The 15919-nt window shown below is 44.8% G+C and overlaps 1 pseudogene; it reads right to left on the reverse strand.

Annotated features, from left to right (window-relative positions):
- Nucleotides 1–270: 270 nt before the first annotated feature.
- LOC145812106 (uncharacterized) overlaps nt 271–15919 on the reverse strand; it is a 31416-nt pseudogene continuing 15767 nt past the window's right edge.

Genomic DNA, 15919 nt, shown 5'->3' on the forward strand with positions numbered 1-15919 from the left:
GGCCATTTATTCTCATTTTTTTTCCACAGACGGCGCCAAATTGTGTGTTTCAATTTCCAACCACACTACAAAACATCAGCTAGAGAGCACCGTCAGAATAGATTAAGCTCGAACAACCTGTCACAGAAAGATAAGATTTTGACGGTGGTTCGTCTACCCGGGGGCACTCCGACGATCAAGTTAGTTATCTCTCAAAGATAGCAAAAGTGCTTAACTCACTATTCTGAATGCAAAAAGCGTACCTTAGACCCATGAGGGCACCTTACTTTTTTAACCAACACTGACCTGATCCTTGTAGAAGCCTAGCTTCAATAGACTATGGCTCAATGCCTATCCAGGACTCTCAAATAGATAAAGATAAACTTCCTAAGAGTTTTATCCTTATCCAAGCTGAAGTCCTCCCTCATTTTAGGACTCTAGTAACTTATCCACTCATCTCGGATTCCGGTATCTCCTCAGATAACCTCAGCCTAGCCAAGATTATCTCGACGTCAAGTCAAGGACATGTGGCACCTCGGCTGGCACTTCAGTGTCACTTTGGCTACGCGTTGCTATCCAAAAAATATGTCCCCACACTTTCTTATAAAGTTCTTGTTTTTTCTCGAGGAATGGTCGATCAAGAGAATAGGTGGAAGGATCAAAGAGGAGCTCGAAACTGTTGAAGATCTCAATTGTGCGTCCCCTCTAGATGCCGATGACGCAACAGAAGACTCTCAACGGGGGAGGCGAAGTGGTTGCTTCACTGCCATTGGTGGCGGCGTGAGGTGGTTGTGATTGGGGCTTAAGGCAAGTGTAGTGAATGGAGATGTTGAGGATTACAAGTGGGTGGAGCTTGAATGTCAGTCCGCTGCTCGATGACGATGCCATTCTTCTCTCTCCTGCCTCCGATGATCATATCAGATCAAACCAACTTCATTCTGCTTTTTTATGGTTAATTGATTCCCAGTATATAGAAATTTGGAAATACTTTCTTAATATCAAATTTCTCTGTGATAGATGGGTGTTGGTTGAGAGACCATAGACATAAAAAAATAATATTGTAGATCTCTTCCATTATTAAAAAATGGGAGAGGGTGATGGGTCGTTGAACACACTAAAATTAAATACTAAACTATACCAAATTCAATCAGAATAATGGCAAGTTCAGGTATCGATCCACAGGGACTATTGTGAAATTAAACTAATTTAATTGTCAAATTCCTAAATTAATTTTGATAAAAAGATTGGTTGTTTATAACCTAATTTAAAAACGAATAAATTAAACTGAGGAATTAAATTATCAATAATAAATGAAATTGGGTTTACTGAATTGGGGAAAAATCCTAGGGTAGAGAATTCACTACTAACCACATAATTAGGGTTTCCAATTGAAATCAATTATGTTATGGTTTGAATGGATTAATGCTTCGCAACTACAAGCTCAAAGCATTTAACAAGAAGATCATCATATTCAATGTACGAGCACGAACCATCTCAAGTAATACGAACCGTTCACTCTAAACTAAGGTAGTGATACGACTCGTTCCTCGTAGTATGGTTCGTCCCATACCTTGAATGTGAAGGAAAAGAAAACAATTGTATGGATAACATTTAACAATCACAGAAAGTCAAACATTCGAAAGAATAATGAAAATTATATAAAACAAACTTCTAAATCACCATACAAATGTTCAAACCTTTACATAATTAAAAATGAAAAAGAAAACTACATAATTACATGGCTAGGGTTTCATCAAAACCCTAGAAAAGAAGACTAGCCACTCATGAAGGAGTGGAAGGAGGTAGAAGGAGAAGGAACCACCATGGGAGATATCTTGGAGCTTTTGTTTCTCTTCTTTTCCAAACCCTAGCCTCTCCCTTTAGGTCAAAACAACTTCCGAACCCTAATCCAGCCTTTTACTTGCCTTTTTATACTTCCAATCTTGTCCAAACAGGTTTAAAACATCGGTTTGACTTTCCCAGAAAAAGTCAATGCACGTGCGGGAAAGTCAACGCACGTGTGGGGGAAGTCAACGCACGTGTGGAAAAAGTCAACGCACATGCAAAAAAGTCAACTCTGTCCAAATTCTGTCTTTTTGCCCATTTTATGCTCCGACGATGTACAACCTGATTGACACTCAACACACATAAAGTATACAGTTTGACCAACAAGTGAAATTAAGAGATTCTAATTAACGGCCTCAATGATGTACATTTAGGCCTTAATCACATCCCCCAACTTACCACTTGCTAGTCCTCAAGCAAGTAAAATAAAATAAAATTAAACAAAATCTATCTATTTCCTCTTTCGTGGGAAAACGGTTGCATTTAGCATATGCAACAAGCCTTTAAACCACAAGGTTACCCCAGGTGGACGAGTAAAGTCTCGTGAGGGTTTCCAGAAATGATACCCACAAACATTAACATATTCATATATACTCAATAACAAATGACCACACTACTCCACCTAACAATCAACTTATGTGCCACTACAGTGTGATGTTACGACATCATGAGTCATTAAAGGCACAGTGGACAAGCATGAAGGAACCTATTGAGTCAAAGCCACAATTCAGTTAATACAAAAGTAAAGTTCTCTGTACTTGTGTATGCTAGTAGACAAGTCATGAATACCCTCGGTGTAAAGTGCAATCTCCATATTAGTTAACTATCCACTATAATAGCCCAGTGTAACTCATAATAACACCCAACATATACAGAAAAACTAACCTGTTGCAGCTAAGATTCTCAAAAGTTTTTTTTTTTTTTTTGACTGTGCAATGTCCTGATCCATTAAGCTTTCTAATCAACCCATATAGCAAGTTTTGGGCCAATGACTCCCAAACCAGATGGTTTTAGGACATTAGGTGTAGAGACACCTCTACGGGCTTAATAACTCGAGTTGAAAAGGCTACGAATCCAAACTAGCCATTCTTCTTAGTTTTCCTTAACTGTGCAATGTCCAAGTCCCTTAAGCTTTCTAATTAATCCATGTAGCAAGTTTTGGGCCAATGACTCCCAAACCAGACGATTTTAGGGCATTAGGTGTAGAGACACCCCACGGGCTTAATAACTCGAGTTAAAAAGGCTACGAACCCAAACTAGTCAAGTGGTTTTTTTTTTTTTTTAAGAATCTTGGCTCCTCATTTATTCTTTTCTGCAAGTCTAGCTATTATCAATGATATACACCAGAGATTATAATAAAAAGATCACTGCTATGATAGTGTGTTTATGTGAATTAAGGCATACTCATGACAAGTGTACTAAAACCACAAACATAGACAACTCTCCTCGTGCAAACATGGCATGCAAGTATTTACCCAATAAATCCTTTTCATACAAGTCTACTATACTCTCCAATTAACATATGCAAATATCATCACCCTACTAGCAAAAAAGTCACATCAAGTGAAGTAATGTAATCAAGTGAAACAGGTATAAGCATGAATTATGAGCCAAATAGAAATGCACAAAAGAAAATATAACCATCATCCCCCAACTTGAATATGACATTATCCTCAATGGAAAAGTAAAGAGAAATGAGAGAATATTACCAGAATTGTAGGTGCACATCCAGGTAGGCAGAGAGTAACATATACACACTTCACACATTTTTTTTTTTTAGATTTTTTTTTAGAAGAGAAGAAAATAAAATAAAATAAAAACGAAACTACTGAAAAATTAAATGAACAATTACATCATAGAATAGAAAAAATAAAAATAACATCACGAACTAAACAAAAAAATTAAAAATTAAAATAAAAATAAAACAATCAACAATCTAATTAAACTAATGAGAATCAGTAACGAAACAATTTAAACTAAACAAATATAGCAAATAAAAAAATAAAAAAAAGTTAAATTAGGATTATTATTCGTACCATTATTGCTGAGGGTTTTTTTTATTTTATTTATGAAAATAGAAAAATAATAAATAAATAAAAAAATACAATTTTTTTTATATTTTTTTTATTGATTTATGTTTTTTAATATATATATATAAAATAATAATAATAATAATTAAAGAAATATAAATAAAATAATTATATATTTATTTATTTATTTATTTGTAAAATTTATTTAGGTATTTATTTAAAATTTATTAACTTCAACAAATTAAAAATGAAAGAAAAGAAAAAATAAAAATAAAAATAAAAAAAACAAAACCAGATGCACAAACTTTTCTGCACATGGCCGCACATGCGGCGATTTGCAACTCCTCGCGAATTTTTTTTATTTTTTATTTTTTATTTTTTTTTAAAATCGACGTCCCGCACGTGCGGGGCCCAAGCCGCACGTGCGGCTTGGTCAAGGATCACTCTCCCGCACTTGCTTATTTAGCAGTGCCCACAATGTTTTGGTGAGATGGTGCCGCATGTGCGTGCACAGTGCCGCACATGCGGGAAATTGCTTTTTTTTTTTTTTTTTTTAGTATAAGACAGATTTTGTTTTTATTTTATATATATATATATATATATTTGTAAAATTGAACAAGTATAACACCTCCTTTTTTTTTCTTTTTTTTAAACAACAATTAACAAATAAAACAACTTTTTTTTTTTAAATCAAAACTAAGCATTTCTACCTTCAATTGACATCCGAAATAAATATAGTACATAAGAAAATAATGGAATGCCCACTAAAGGTATAATCTTCACGCGAAAACCACGGGTACTACTTTTCTCCCTAACTGTGTTTGTATCTTTCCCTATTCTCCGACAGGGTGACAGACTAGGTTGATTCGGTATCCAGAATCGAGGCGCATAAAGCTACCTCAACCTATGGGGCTGCCATACAGAGTTCAAGCCGAGGTAGTTTCGAAGCAATCTCCACACCCCTGGGTATTTAAACCAGACTCTAGTCTCGGAAATCCCAAACATTTGTGTTCTAGGCTTTGCTATTCGAATTCTAGTTTCCACCGTCTCAGTTGGTCTCTTAGGAACTCACTACAAACACGGTTAGGTGGCTATACCAGACCGTCAGATGCCGTTCGGGCACGGCAAACACCAAAGGAATTACACCTTTAGAGGATTTAAAGTCTTCTAGACACAAGTAAAGTATAACGAGAACAAAGAAAAACATAATAGCATAGAAGGGAAAGAAAAGAGAACAAGAAATCAATCTATCAATCATAGTAAAATGGGTCCATCAAAGCAATGGACTCAATCATATCCCCATTCCCAATCCCCTCTATATATGGTTTCAATCTTTGGCCATTCACTTTGAAAGTGTGGCCAGTTTTGGATCTCGCACCTCAACAGCACCATGACTAAATGCCTCAACAACCTCAAAGGGGCCATCCCATCTTGATTTTAGCTTACCCAGAAAGAGTCTTAATTTTGAATTAAAAATCCACACTTTTTGGTCGGGTTCAAAGGATTTTCTATTAATGTGCTTGTCATGGAATTCCTTAGTCCGAGCTTTAAAAACTCTTGAACTCTCATATGCATCATTCCGGATTTCCTCCAGCTCATTGAGTTGCAATTTCTGGTTGAGCCCAGCCGTGGCCATATCGAAGTTAAACTTCTTTATGGCCCACAATGCTCGGTGCTCAAGTTCAACCGGGAGATGACAAGCTTTGCCAAACACCGCCCTATATGGTGACATCCCAATGGGTGTCTTATAAGCAGTGCGGTAAGCCCATAAAGCATCAATTAACCGTTGTGACCAATTTTTCCTATCCGGTCTCACTTTTTTCTCAATTATGTGCTTTACCTCCCTATTTGAGACTTCTACTTGGCCACTAGTTTGAGGGTGGTATGGAGTGCCAACTTTATGGGTGATAGAGTATTTCTTAACTACCGACTCAAAGAACCGGTTATAAAAATGTGTACCCTGATCACTTATTATGGCTCTAGGAAACCCAAAACGACTAAAGATATTTTCATGCAAAAATTTGATTACCACTCCATGATTGTTTGTTCGGGTAGCTATTGCCTCCACCCACTTAGACACATAATCTACTGCCAAGAGAATGTACTCAAACCCGAACGACGACGGGAAAGGGCCCATAAAATCAATCCCCCAAACATCAAATATTTCTACCACAAGAATAGGGACATTGGCATCATGTCACGCCGAGACATCGAACCCATTTGCTGACAGCGCAAACAAGTTCTACAAAATTGATGGGCATCTTTAAAAATTGTGAGCCAAAAAAATCCGCTTTGTAAAATCTTGGCGGCCGTTTTATGCCCACTAAAATGACCGCCACATGCAGAAGAATGACAAAATGTAAGAATGCTATGCACCTCACTCTCCGGCACACACCGTCGGATCACTTGGTCGGAGCAATATTTAAACAACTCTGGATCCTCCCAAAAGTAATACCTGACCTGTGAAAAGAATCGGTCTTTGTCTTGCTTAGACCAATTTTGCGGAGTTTGCCCAATGGCCAAGTAATTCACAATATGTGCAAACCACGGGGGGCTCGCTTGTGACAGCTCAAAAAGTTGTCCGTCCGGAAACGAATCATGCAAAATAAGAGGGTCGCTATTATACTTGAGAGGGTAATTTATGATCTGGAGTTGGGCCGAGGTGACGGCCGAGCAAGTTGAGGGCCCAACGGTGTATAGGGCCGAGCTGATCAACTATCCGCCCGGAAATGGGCTGCCAGAACTTGGGCCGGGCAGAGTTTGGACTGAGTGTGTGTGCCACCCCGGACCGTACAGAAACTGCTCGGCCAGGAAGTGACCGGTCAGACCAGGATGCTCGGTCCGAGGATGGTCGAAACCAGACAGATCAAGAGACCGGCGCCCGGAAAGGCGCGGTCAGCCGAGGTAGTTGATTGACCGGCAAGAAGGCCAACCAAAGGAGGTGCCCGGGCTAGGCTTTGCCGAGATGCCGCCTAGCCCGGTCCTTCATGTGTTTGTCCGGCTAGGCGCATGGGTTTGAAGCATGACATGGCCGAGGTAGAACAGCTCGGCTGCCGAGCTCCAGCTGTGAAGTCAGGCAGTTGAGGTTAGGTGGTGAATGGCATGGTTTATGCTGACAGATGGGATAGCAGAGCCACGTGTCAGGAGATGACTGGGAGTGGATATGGGGCTCAGAAGGTATAAAAGCATGTCTGCGCCCCCCATACGCAACAGGAACATCTCTGTAAGGAATTCTTACACCCAAACTCTCTCTCCCTTCTCTCTAGCTATCCTCTGTGTGTGTGTTCTAACTTGATCGTCGGAGGGTTTTTCCGGCCACACACCGCCGGGTAGCTCACCCTTATTGGCTCGCAGGTGATCGGACAGAGACGGAGCTCGGAAGAAAGGAGTACGGGCTCGCCAGAATATTTGTTCCCCGTACAATTGGCGCCGTCTGTGGGAAGTTTTCAGACAAAACCTTGTCTTCCAGGCTCGTCTGATCGCCGTCCATGGCGAACAACGACGAGTTTCCGTTGTCCGCCATCGACGGAGCCACCCCGGAGTATACCCGAAGGAGAGAGGGACCACCTGCCGTCCATCCAATGGCTGAGTTGGGGACGCCCACTAGAGGACAGTCAGGAGACGCGCGGGATAAGCGCGGAAGGAGTCATGGTCATTCACGGAGTCCAGACGGTCACCGGCGGAGGAGAGACTCGCACGCCAGGCGACTGGAAAACAAGTTAAGGGACCAAGACGCTGTCATCAGGTGAATGGCGGCGGAGATGGAGGATCTTAAGCGGCATGCCAAAGGGAAAGGTGTAGCTGGAGTGGGAGACCACAGTGAGTGCACCCCATCCCGCCGGTCAGGCGATTAGAGTCAGCGACGTACTCAGTCCATTTCCATCACCAGGAGTTACCAGGTTGGTGATTCCGACGTGCATGCAGAAAAGTCTAGCGCGCAAGACAGCACCTACAAACCCTCACGTCCGGCGACAACGTCGAGGTACTCTTATTCTGCTCAGTCAGAGGACCTACGGGCAGTGTTAAGGGAGCGGGCTCGCCGGCGCGAAGCCCAGAGAATACCAGCTTTCCAGCGGCTCTCCTACGGGGTTCACGCCAGTGAGGAGGTCGGAATGCCTCCACCCCGCCAAGCAGTGCCAATATTTGAAGATACAGACCTGGCCAGGCTGAGTGCCACCCCTTTTTCCCTAGAAATAGAAACAACACCGCTTCCGACAGGCTTCCACCAGCCTAAGTTCACGCTCTACGACGGCAAAACCGATCCTTATATGCATGTGAGCCACTTCCGACAGGTCATGGCCGGACATAGGCGAAATGACGAACTTATGTGCCTAATCTTCCCGTCCAGTTTAGGTGAGCTGGGCTTAAAGTGGTTTGAGAGGTTGCCGGAAGGGAGCATACAACGGTGGCATCAGTTGGCCGAAGCGTTTGTTACGCACTTCAAAACCAACACAAAAACACCAAAGGAAGTCGATCACTTGCAGAGTGTCAAGATGAAACCGTGCGACACACTGAAGGCATACAATTCAAGGTATTGGGAAACCTTCAACGAGATCCTGGATTGCCCGGTCAACCTTGCAATCACGCAATATAAGCGTGGTCTCTCGGTCGGACATAGACTGCGGGACTCGCTTACCATGCACCAGCCGACCTCCATGGGCCAGCTCATGCAGCGCATCAATGAGCACATCCGAGTAGAGGATGATGCGTCAGCTTCCACCGTGAAGGCCATTCCGGTCGGAACAGACAAGAAGACAGCAGGCAAAGTGCACGCCGTTGGGCAAGAGTCCAGCCGCTCAAATGACCGAGCAGAGGAATCAGACCGAGGTTCAAATCGTAAAAACCGGGGTAGAGGACGTCGGAATGACCGGGATGATTACCCCCGAGATGACGTTGAGGACGCAAACAGGAGAATGAAGGCGAGGACTGGCATAACCACGGTCTTCAAGATTCCAATCTATCGCATACTTAGTGAAATCCGAGACGAGGAGTATATCCGGTTTCCTGCTAAGTTGGGCGATGAACAAAAGGGCTACAATCCGCGGTATCGTTGTACGTTTCACCGGGAGAGGGGCCACCGGACTGAGGATTGTTTGCCTTTGCGACAACACTTGGAAGAACTGGTTGCGGCCGGGCATCTGGACCTTTACATCGATGGCGGCGTGAAACCGAATCAGGCTCCGGTCGATCCCAGGGGACGGGATGACCGAGATGCACCACCACAAGGAGTTATTAATGTCATCCACGGCATCGTGGAACCGGAGTGTGTTTGCGAACTCCGGGGCATGATCAAGAAGGCAGAACATATGAGGGAAGTTTTGTCAGTACAGCCTGCCATCAAAAGGGGGAAGACAGAAGAGAAAGACGTGATTAGTTTCACCTCAAGGGATATAGAGCGTATCCAGATGCCGCACAACGATGCTCTTGTAGTAACACTACGCGTCAAAGAATTTGATGTTAGACGGATCTTGATCGATCAGGGAAGCTTGGTCGAGATCATGTATTATGATGCGTTCAAACAGCTCAAACTCCGTGAGACAGACTTGGCTCCGGCCACTTCGCCACTGGTCGGATTTAACTCGCAGCCGGAGTGGCCATTGGGAAAGATTATCCTGCCGGTCAAAGCAGGATCCGTGGTCAAGCAAGTGGAGTTTTGGGTGCTACAAGTGCCTTCAACGTACAACCTTATCCTTGGGAGAGGATGGCTTCACGCCATGCAAGCCGTAGCATCGACCTACCACCAGGTGATGAGATTCCCCTCGGCTATGGGGGCAATCGAGGAGATTTGGGGTGATCAGGTCATGTCCAAGCAATGCTTCGTGGCGGTCAACGGGAGCCGGGCTGCCAAAGGATTCGTTCAAATGATCGAGGGACTGGAGGACCGGAGTGTCTTGGATGATGTTGGCACCAAAGCCGAAGACAAGGCTGTTGAAGAATTGGTTGAGGTGCGGATTGATGCCGAGCAGCCGGACAGATTCTTCTTGCTCGGTTCAAGTCTCTCGGCCATGGAGAGAACCGAGATGATTGAGTTTTTGATGGCGAATATCGAAGTCTTTGCATGGTCGCCCTACGACATGCCTGGCCTTGACCCAAGCTTTATCTACCATCACCTCAATGTCTTCCCTGGAGCAAAGCCAGTCATCCAGCGAACAAGGAGATCGGCGCTGCATCACGCCGAGGTAGTAGCAGAGGAGGTAAAGAACTTGCTTGAGGCACGAGCAATACAGGAAGTGCACTACCCTCGATGGATTTCCAACACGGTAGTGGTGCCTAAGAAGAATGGAAAGTGGCGAGTTTGTGTCGACTACAAGACAGTCAACCGAGCTTGTCCAAAAGACAGTTTCCCTTTGCCGCGCATTAACCAGCTAGTGGATTTGACGGCTGGACACAATCGGCTCAGTTTCTTGGATGCGTACCGCGGCTATCACCAGATTGCCATGCATGGGCCTGACCAAGAGATCACCTCTTTCATGACTCCAAGGGGACTCTTCTGCTATCGAGTTATGCCCTTTGGTTTGAAAAACGCCGGGGCAACCTTTCAGAGGATGGTGACCAAAATGTTCGCTCCTTTGCTCGGCCGGACAATGGAGGCTTACATCGATGATATGGTGGTAAAGAGCCGACATGAGGCAAACCATTTGTCCAACTTAGCCGAGATGTTCGCCATTCTGAAGAAGCACAAGCTGCGCTTGAACGCCTTGAAGTGTGCCTTTGGCGTGGGATCCGGGAAATTTTTGGGATTCTTAGTCACGAACCGAGGCATCGAAGCAGACCCTACTCAGATCAGAGCCGTGCAAGAATTGAAACAGCCCAGCTCGGCTAAGGACGTGCAGCATCTGGCCGGGATGGCCGCCGCGCTTAATCGATTTATAAGCCGGTCATCAGATCGCTGCCGCCCTTTCTTTCAAGCATTGAAGTCAAAGTTCTCATGGGATGACGAGTGTGACCGAGCTTTGGCCGAGCTCAAGGATTATTTGTCTTCTCCGCCGCTGTTGGTTACACCAGAGCCAGGTGAGGAACTCTACCTTTACCTTGCCGTCTCCCAGCACGCAGTAAGTGCGGTGTTAGTCCGGGCTGAAGGAATCAAGCACCTCCCAATTTTTTACGTAAGTAAGACCTTGCTGCCGGCTGAGACGAGGTACTTGCCGCTGGAAAAGCTTGCGTTGGCACTGATGATGGCTTCGAGGAATTGGCACATTATTTTCACGCCCATACCATCGTCGTACTGACCGAGTTTCCCCTCAAGGCCTTGTTTGAAGCGATTTGTCTGGCAGAACGTGGTCACGCGGTTTGGCGTCCCCAAAATTTTGATCTCTGACAACGGCACCCAGTTTGACGGTCGCCTATTCAGAGGATTTTGTGAAGATTTGAAGATAGAATTCTACAACTCCACCCCGGCCTACCCGCAGTCCAATGGTCAAGCCGAAGCATCAAACAAGACTATACTAGATGGGTTGAAGAAACGGCTGGAAAAGGCTAAGGGCAAATGGGCTGAAGAATTACCTAGCGTCCTTTGGGCATACCGAACAACCCCGCGACGTTCGACCGGGGAAACTCCATTTGCTTTGGCTTATGGCATGGAGGCGGTCATACCTTTGGAAGTTGGAATGCCCACCCTTAGAAGCGAAAGTTTCGAGCCCGAGCTAAATGCCGAGGCTATTGCCTTGGAGCTTGACCTAGCGGAAGAGCGCCGGGAGAAAACCCTCATCCATGTGGCCGCCTACCAACAAGAGCTCTCCAAGAAGTATAACAAGACAGTGCACCCCAGACCGTTCAAAGTTGGAGATTGGGTTTTGAGGAAGATTATGGGCAACACCCTGGTGCCAGGAGAAGGCAAACTAGGGGCAAATTGGGAAGGACCCTACAAGATCACTGGTCTGGCTGGCAAGGGGGCTTACCACTTGGAGGATCTAGAGGGAAGAGCCATACCCCGGCCATGGAATGCGGCCAACTTGAAATTGTATTATTTTTAAGCTTTTACTTTCCTCTTTTTGTAAAGAAATTTTTTGGCTTGCAAAGCAGAATGTAATTCTTTTTGTCAAATTATAGAAGTAATTTCGCTTTAGCACTTGGATTATTGTTTTAATGTTCCGGTTAGAAGAGTTGGTGTTTTGTCCAACTTCGGATTCCCAACCGAGATGATGTACTCCGGTTGGAAGAGCTGGTGTTTTGTCCAACTTCGGATTCCCAATCGAGATGATGTACTCCGGTTGGAAGAGTTGGTGTTTTGTCCAACTTCGGATTCCCAACCGAGATGATGTACTCCGGTTGGAAGAGCTGGTGTTTTGTCCAACTTCGGATTCCCAACCGAGATGATGTACTCCGGTTGGAAGAGTTGGTGTTTTGTCCAACTTCGGATTCCCAACCGAGATGATGTACTCCGGTTGGAAGAGCTGGTGTTTTGTCCAACTTCGGATTCCCAACCGAGATGATGTACTCCGGTTGGAAGAGTTGGTGTTGTTTCCAACTTAGGATTCCCAACCGAGATGATGTATTCCGGTTGGAAGAGTTGGTGTTTTGTCCAACTTTGGATTCCCAACCAAGATGATGTACTCCGGTTGGAAGAGCTGGTGTTCTGTCCAACTCCGGATTCCCAACCGAGATGATGTACTCCGGTTGGAAGAGTTGGTGTTTTTTCCAACTTCGGATTCCCAACCGAGATGATCTAATCCGGTTGGCATTGTTGAAGATTTGCTCACTGATTATTTCCAACCGAGATGATTATTCCGGTTCATGAGTTTGTTGTTTCGTTCTGCCTGAGTACTTATGGATTCCGGTTGATTTTTACCGAGATATTTTGCTGAAGAGGGAATACCGTGCAAACACTTGGCAAAAATTTGAAATTTTCATTGATAAGAAATTCATTACAAAAGGTGGGGACCAAGCCCGGTTACATCAGCAGTGTTGAAAGCAAAAATACAAAAGAGAAGAAAATTAAACTACAGGGGATAGATGTGTGAATTCGTCCTCGCCGGCTTCAAGGTCAACGGTTGGACCGGTATCTTGGGCACCGGGCTCCTCATTGCCGGGATGCTCTTGCACCTCGGCATCTTCTTCCTCAGAATCTGTCTCCCCGTCCCCATCTTCAAGTCCCTCCTCGGCCTCAGCCTGTAAAGCGCTGAAAACATCGTTGGCATATGGCACGAGGTAGACCGGTAGTGAAGCTTTGGGAGGGTTGGCAAAAATGTCGGTGTCAGAGCCCTGGCCGAGCTGTTCGCAAGCGGATTTCCAGCCAGCCTTGAAGTATATGTCTTGTGTTGCAAAGACTTGCTTCTTGTAATTCTTCTCGGTGTAGACACCCCATTTTTGACCGACCTTAAGACTCAGACGTCACCGATTGAGCGCTTGGTGATGTTGCATAATGTGCTTGTTCAGAAGTTTCAGAGTCGCGGCCGTGAGCCCTGCCTCCGGACTTCTGAACCCTCTTCTGTGCCTTGTCTCGGTTTGCGAGCCAGACTCGATTTTCTCTGTTTCTTTTCCTAAGGGAAGGGAGAGGTCCCGTAGACCGTCTCTCAATGTCCGTAGGCTACATTTGGTGGCCGTAGGCCATTTTGCCCATTTCGGAGTCCGGTTCCCGGTTTTCGGAGCCGTCAGGCCGTGTGCCTCGGTTCGGGACCGCTTAACCATCTCCTATTGCCTTGATTTTTGGCATACATCTTATTTGCTCCCTTTTGAGGGACACTGGGGGCTAAGAAACCCACTTCGAGGTCGAATACCATTTTCGGTGCTTAACAGCCCATTTTCGGGACCCCGAACTGCGTGTTTTGGCCCCGGAACATTCGTTTTGCAACGGTTTTCGTTAATTTTTGGCAGGTACCTCTGTTTTATCACAGGGAAGGTCACTGAAGGGTGGAAGGCCAGCAATTGTTGCAGCAACCAGTTATCTCTCTTCCGGAGCCTCCCGGCGCCCGTTTTTCGCACTTCCGGGCTAATGTTGAATACCTTGGAGCTAGTGTTGCCAACTTTCAACCACATATCTGTGATCTACACACTTGAGAGGCCACTAAAAGTTGGTGGCCGGCCATTAAGGTCACCTGACCCTTTTGACCCCTTTCTTCCGGGCTAATGTTGAACCCCTTGGACTCTTTTTCTTGAACTTTGAACCACATATCTGTGATCTACACACATGAGAGGCCACTAAAAGTTGGTGACCGGCCAGTAATTCAACTTGACCCTTTTGACCCCCTCTTTCCGAGCCAATGTTGAACCCCTTGGACCCACTTTCTTGGAATTTTAACCACATGGTTGTGTTGTACACACATAGGAGTACCTCCCCAGTAGCTGGCCGGCCAGAAAATCACATTGACCCTTTTGACCCCTAGCCGGCCGGCTAGGGGGTGTGGCCGGCCGGCCACCTCCAACAAAAGTGATAGGCCGGCCGTGTTCCTTGCACTGTGCACTTTACAGCTGTGGGGCAATATCCCCCAGATATTTTCTGTATCCGGGGGATATTTTGTGGGGGAGTTTTGCTCTCCTTCTCCCCCACCTTTACACCCCTTTTTGAACCCTTATAACCAGCTGGTGGCCTCCTTTGCAAGGGTTAGAAAAACTCTCCTTCAAGCTTCCATAGCCAACTCCATCTTCTTCCTTCTCAACTCTTGAAAAAATCCTAAGTCCCTAACCATTATTCCTTCTACACCACCAAGCTCTACCACCACCATCTCATTTCCAGCAACAAGGAAGGATTCTTGAAGGCTAAAGAAGCTGCAAATCCATCCAAAAAGCAACAAAAGTTTGATTCTTCAAGGGTAAGTAACACTTTTACCCTTTTGACCCTTTCTCTTGATCTATTTCTAAGCCTCACTTGTTTTTGGTTTCAAGCTCCGGCCCTAACTGAAAAGGGCCATCTTTTGAGCTCATCTTCACTTCTCATTAAGGGCTCAACCCTGTTTGAGCCCTCCATAATATACTTGCTTCATTGATCCTCTTGTATGTCATAGTTTTGCATGCTATTTTTGGCCCATGAGCAATCTGTTTTTGAGCATGTTATAAACTGATATAAGGCTTATTTTGAGCCCCTTTTCAACATTGGAGAAGGGATCAACATTGTTTGGTGCTTCCATATGTCACTTGTAGTTATATCCACTATTTGGCCCCATTTTTGCATAAATTGATAGCCCTCTTTGCTTCTGTTTTTGGCCCTTGGTCCGAACTAAAAGTGGCCTTATTTTGGCCTATACTTCATGTTTCATTCACACTTTTTTTCTGTTTGGTGATTATTTTATATACTTCATGTTATAGCACCTTTTGAGCCTTGTCTTGCATCACATTTTTGGCATATTTGTATACTGATTTGAGGTCTGCCATATACTGTAAATGTTCATATTTTTGGTCCCTCTTCAGTGCTGTAGAAGGAAATTTTTCAGTTTGAGTTTTTCTTATATCACTTGCTTCATTACCCCTCTTTTGGCCCCTACCCTTGCATGCTATTTTTCCCCTACCTATACTTGCTGTTTGGCCATGTTTATAACTGTGAAAGTGCATCTTTTGGGACTGTCTAGCTTCTGTCTTTGCATTGCATGTCCATATTGTGCATGTTTGGCATAGCTATAGGCCATTTCGGGTGCCTAATGTTGCATTTCGGGACATTTCCTTGCATTTCATGTCATTTCGCTTCATTTCGGGACTGTTTTCCCCATATTTTAGTGCTGAAATTCTATTAGTATGCTTGCATATCATTTTTGCCATATTTCATCACATTTTAGCATCGCCTCGGTTTGCGTGCCCGTGTGCACGCATTTCGGGGCACTTCATTTTCTGCCATCGGCATCTTATGTGAGTGTGGCTGAGGCTCTCTCATGTTAGTATAAGTCCATGTTGCATTTTCCATGTCATTCGCATCGTTTTTTCACCGCCTCGGTTTGCGTGCCCGTGTGCACGCATTTCGGGGCACTTCATTTTCTGCCATCGGCATCTTATGTGAGTGTGGCTGAGGCTCTCTCATGTTAGTATAAGTCCATGTTGCATTTTCCATGTCATTCGCATCGCTTTTGCATCGCCTCGGTTTGCGTGCCCGTGTGCACGCATTTCAAGGCACTCCTTTTTTTACCCGCAGGCATCCTATA

The sequence above is a fragment of the Camellia sinensis genome, chromosome 2 (genome assembly GCF_055761805.1).
Source record: "Camellia sinensis isolate YWXY chromosome 2, ASM5576180v1, whole genome shotgun sequence".
Lineage (NCBI taxonomy): Eukaryota > Viridiplantae > Streptophyta > Magnoliopsida > Ericales > Theaceae > Camellia > Camellia sinensis.